The sequence below is a fragment of the Onychomys torridus genome, chromosome 16 (assembly GCF_903995425.1).
Source record: "Onychomys torridus chromosome 16, mOncTor1.1, whole genome shotgun sequence".
Lineage (NCBI taxonomy): Eukaryota > Metazoa > Chordata > Mammalia > Rodentia > Cricetidae > Onychomys > Onychomys torridus.
The window spans coordinates 2815039-2820114 of NC_050458.1; positions in this window are offsets into that span (position 1 = coordinate 2815039).

Genomic DNA, 5076 nt, shown 5'->3' on the forward strand with positions numbered 1-5076 from the left:
AGGCAAGAAAGGAGCTAAGTGTGAAGCAGAGAAGAAGCTGTGTAGAGAGAGAACTGACTAACGTAAATGGACTAAAGAGTTTCGTGTACGTAGATTCATTCGACATTTCTCAGATTAGTTAATTCACCACTTGCAGCATCTCTTCTGGAACTCTGGGAAAAGACTATAGAGGTACTGGTCCCCAATAGTCTTCGTTAATCTTTGGTGTAATATTATTTATGATGCTCTTCTGTTGTTAATTTTTGTGGTAGGACTAGGGATATAGCTCACTTAGTAAATATTTGCCTGACAGGAACAGGAACTGGGTTTGATCTCCAGAACTCATGATTGAAAAGAGCAGGGCATGGTAGCACACAGTTGTAACCCCATTACTGATGGGCAATAGGAGATAGGCAGGTCCCTACTCAGTAAATTTAAAGTTTAGCAGAAGACCCTACCTCCAAAAACCAAACAAAAAAGATGATCAGAACCTCCCTCCCTCTCTCTCTCTCTCTCTCTCTCTCTCTCTCTCTCTCTCTCTCTCTCTCACACACACACACACACACACACACACACACACACACACACACAATCACCCAGCAAACATTATTGTACTCTGCATATCTTAGTTAGGGTTTCTATTGCTGTGAAGAGATACCATGACCACAGCAACTCTTATAAAGGAACACATTTACTGGGGTGACTTACAGTTTCAGAAGTCCAGTCTCTCATTATCATGGTGTGAGATGGCGGCATGCAGGCAGACATCATGCTGGAGATGTAGCTGAGAGTTCTACATCTTGCACAGAAAGTAAACTGAGATACTGGGCATGGCTTGAGCATATATAAACTTAAATGCCTGCCTCCACAGTGACACACTTCCTCCAACAAGACGGCCACACCTCCTAATAGTGCCACTTTCTTTGGGGGGCATTTTCTTTTAAACCACCACACCATGTTATAGGGATGGCATAAGTTTGATTGTTCACAGCAAAGTAACCTCAGGGTTGCTTAAGGTGGTATTGCTGTCAGAGTGAAGAACAAATTAGACATATTAATATAATATACACCCAGTGGTTATCAGGCCGAACTTATAAAAGATTGCTGCCAGAACTTCTAAAACTTACTTGTTATTATAGGACAATTCAATAAATTTAATTTGGCATCAGGGAAACTGTTTTTCCCTTAAAAAATTCTTATATTTGTGGTATGTAATGACTATGGAAGAAAATCATACACAAAATTACCTTGATTATTTTATTACTATAATATAATCTTTTGTTTTCTTTAAAAAATGAACAAACCCCAAGTCTAATGCATGCTGCCCACGTAAACATGGGTGTTGGACCCTTCACTGGGGTGTAGGCAACCTACGAGTGGCCAAATGCCCAAAGGACAGTGGCTCTCCCTTTCTCAGCAGCAATAGTCTCTCTGCCAAAGGCCAGCACTCGAGGCTTCACCCCTAAACATGCTGGAGCTTTGGCCAGATCTTGCTGGAGCTTGTGCAGGTAATTACAGCTCTTGAGAGTTGATATGTGCAACAGCTATGTCATGTCCAGCAGTCAAGATTACCCAGCTTCCCTCCCCATCTGCCAGCTTTTTGCTTTCTTCCTACGCCCTTAGAGATGTTCTCTGAGCCTGCAGGGAGGGAGGTTGGTATAGATGATTCATCCACAGCTGACAGTTGCTTGCACTTTGGTTGGTTAGGAGTCTGCATTAAGCACTACCCACTTGTGGGCAGAAAGAAAGTTAGGGTTTCTATTGCTGCGAAGAGACACCATGACCACAATAACTCTTATAAAGGAAAACATTTAATTTAGGTGGTGGCTTACATTTTCAGAGGTTCAGTCCATTATCATCATGGCAGGAAGCATGGTAGCATGCAGGCAGGTGCTGGAGGAGTAGCTGAGAGTACTATATCTTCCAGGCAACAGGAAGTCGACTTTGACACTGGGCAGAATCCTGAGCATAGGAAACCTCAAAGCCCGCCCCCACAGTGACACACTTCCTCCAACAAGGCCATACCCACTTCAACAAAGCCACACTTCTGAATAGTGCCATTTCCTATGAGATTATAGGGGCCAATTACATTCAAACTAGCACAGGCCCCTAAAGGGAGTTGTATAGACATAGTTCTTGTGATATTATGGAGAAGAATGTGGCTTCATTTCACCCTTGTCTGAAAAGTCTGCCTGAGGCTAAAGTGGAGAGTTTTGGATTCATTCTGTTGGCAGAGGAAATCTCAAAACAGCCTAGTGTCGACTCTATCATGTGGTTATTAGTGGTAACTCTAATGAAGATTTATAGTGAAAAGGAGCAAGCTAAACAGGGTAAACTACAAAATGTAATATTTGAGGAGAAAGGAAGCACCAGGAAGTGGAATGGAGCTAAGTCCTGTGTTCAAGGAGATAAACAGATTAAGAAATGGAATAAAGGGAGTGGTGACCTCAGGGCAAGATCCCACCCAGCTAAATTTCCAACTTGTGAAAAGGAAAAGCTTAGAGCCCTGTGTGGTGTGCATGCCTTTAATTCCAGCCCTGGGAAGGAAACTATTGAAAACAGAAAGCTAGTGAAGATGTAATTGAACAAGGATGGGATACTTGCTAAGGAGAGCTGCTAACAGGGAGTGGAAACTAGCCCAAGAGAAAGACTGTGTTTCAGTCAACAAAGCTGAATGGTGTTGGAGATCTGAAGGGCAGCACTTTGACGTCAGACATGGGGATGCAGTTTGGAGTTTGCCTAGGTGGTTTTTGGTCTTTCTTGAGTCCAGTATTTCCTTATTATGTTCCCTTCCCTATGTTTTGGCTATGCCATTATATGTTGGAAGTATGTGATCTGTTTTTTTTTTAATTTTTATTTTATAGGGGATTACAGTTAAGAGATTGCATGAATTGCAGAAGAGACCTTGAACTTTAAACTTTTAAATATTGTTGAGACTGTTATAGATTATAAGGACTTTTAAAATTGGAATGAATGCATTTTTCTATTATGATATGCCTATAAGCCTTTGGGGGCCAGGAGTGTAATGTGGCAGTTTGAAATAAAATAACCCCCAAAGGGAATGGCACTATTAGGAGGTGTGGCCTTGTTGGAGTAGGTGTGGTCTTATTGGAGGAAGCATGTCACTATGGAGGTGGGCTTTGAGGTCTCATATGCTCAAGCCATACTCAGTGTCTCAGACCACTTACTATTGCCTGCATATCAAGATGTAGACTCTCAGCTCCTTCTCCAGCACCATGTCTGCCTATACAGTTCCATCTCCCGCCATGATGATAATGGGCTAAACCTTTGAAAATGTAAGCCACCCCAATTAAATGTTCTCCTTTATAAGAGTTGCCATTGTCATGACATCTTCACAGTGATAGAAATCCTAACTAAGCCAGTTCTGAAGAAAGAAGAATCTCTAACCAAAGTTACAGCAGCACACATGCAGGGGTATCAATTCAAATACCCAGAAAGCAGCCTGGCAGCCTGACCATTCAAAAAAACAGCAATAGGTCCCCTCCAGGGTCTATAATCTCCCAGTTCAGGGCTTTTGCCACATAAACTTTATGACATTAATGTATTGTATACTTGTCATGGATGTTGAGCTCAGAAAAGGTTTTGTTTTCATAAACACGTAATGAGATATCCTAAAGTTCTAACATTAGGAGGTTAAGGTTAAGATAACACTATGTTATAGGCTTTTGAAATGTATGGAAACTGTGTGCTTCTATGTAGAAAACACATCAGTGAAGGACGATATAATAAGCAAATTCTGTGGAAGAGTTCCTGAGTTCTCACCCCAATTACACTGCAGAAGGCATGGTTGCGCCTAAGAGCTTCATAGGTTGGTTTATAAACTGAAGTCTTTGATTTCAGTTTGAACTAATCTTTGCCTATAATATAAGAGTATAACGCCATTCTTTTGCAAGTAGATTTCAGGTTTTCTTAGTAACATTTATTGAAAATAAATGTTTTTTTTCCAACTGGCCTGCATGTCCACAAGTAACTGACCATAGATGTCGACTCTCAGTTTTATTCTGCACTTTGTATGTCAGTCCAAAATTATCAAAACTGTTTTTATTACCGACAGTCTGTAGTAAAAAGTAAAAACTTTTTTGAGGCAACTTTTTACTTTGTAGCCCAAGCTGGCCTTGAACTTGCAATCCTCTTGCATTAGACTCTTAAGTACTGGAAGTAAAGACATGTGCCATCAAACCTGGTTTATAATAATGCTTTGTCCAGCACAGCTCCAGAGACGGGCCTGTCTGGAGCCAGGAGGAAATGAAGAAACGACAAACAGACATGAAAAGAACTGATTTCCACTGGGACTCTGTGTGGTTATTGAAACACCCTGTAAACCAAGAGAGTCATTAGTACAAACAGACACTGGAGTATGTGACAAGCTACTGAAAAAAAAGGAGCCCAGTAGGCTCCTCCTTGACCAGTCTTAGCTGCATGGATGCAATTACCAGGTAGCATTTGCAACTTTTAAAGCATTTAAAACAAAAACAAAAACAAAAACAAAAACACCCAACCCTTTGGTTGGGTGCCTCCTCCATCTGCAGGTACATTTGGCTGCTTCTTGTCTCCCAGCGCTCGGCATTTATATATGGGAAACACTAATTGAATTCAGTTGGTTATTTAAAAAAAGACATTGTAGTAATTTAAATAAGAATAGTTCCTGTAGGTTCATGTATTTGAAGACCTGATTCCAGATGGAGAAACTGTTTGGGAAGGATTAGAAGGTGTGGCCATGGAGAAAATGTGTCACCAGGGGCAGACTCTGAAGTTTCAAAAGACGTTGCACCATATTCTCTCTCTCTCTCTGAAATCTCAGCCCCAAATTAAATGCTTTCTTTTATAAGTTGTCTTGGCTATGATGTTTTATCACAGCAATTGAAAAGTAACTAAGACAGACATGTAGTTGGGAGCTGTATGAGGGTGGATCCAAGATGAATTAGGGAGAGAATTGGAGGGTGAATATGCTCAAAATACTTTGCATGAATGTATGAAATTCTCAAAAAGGTAATAAAAACAGTATGTTCTTCAAAAGAATGGTTTATCCTGGATTTTCCAAGTTACCCCTAAATCTAATGCCAAGTCTCTTTGTGA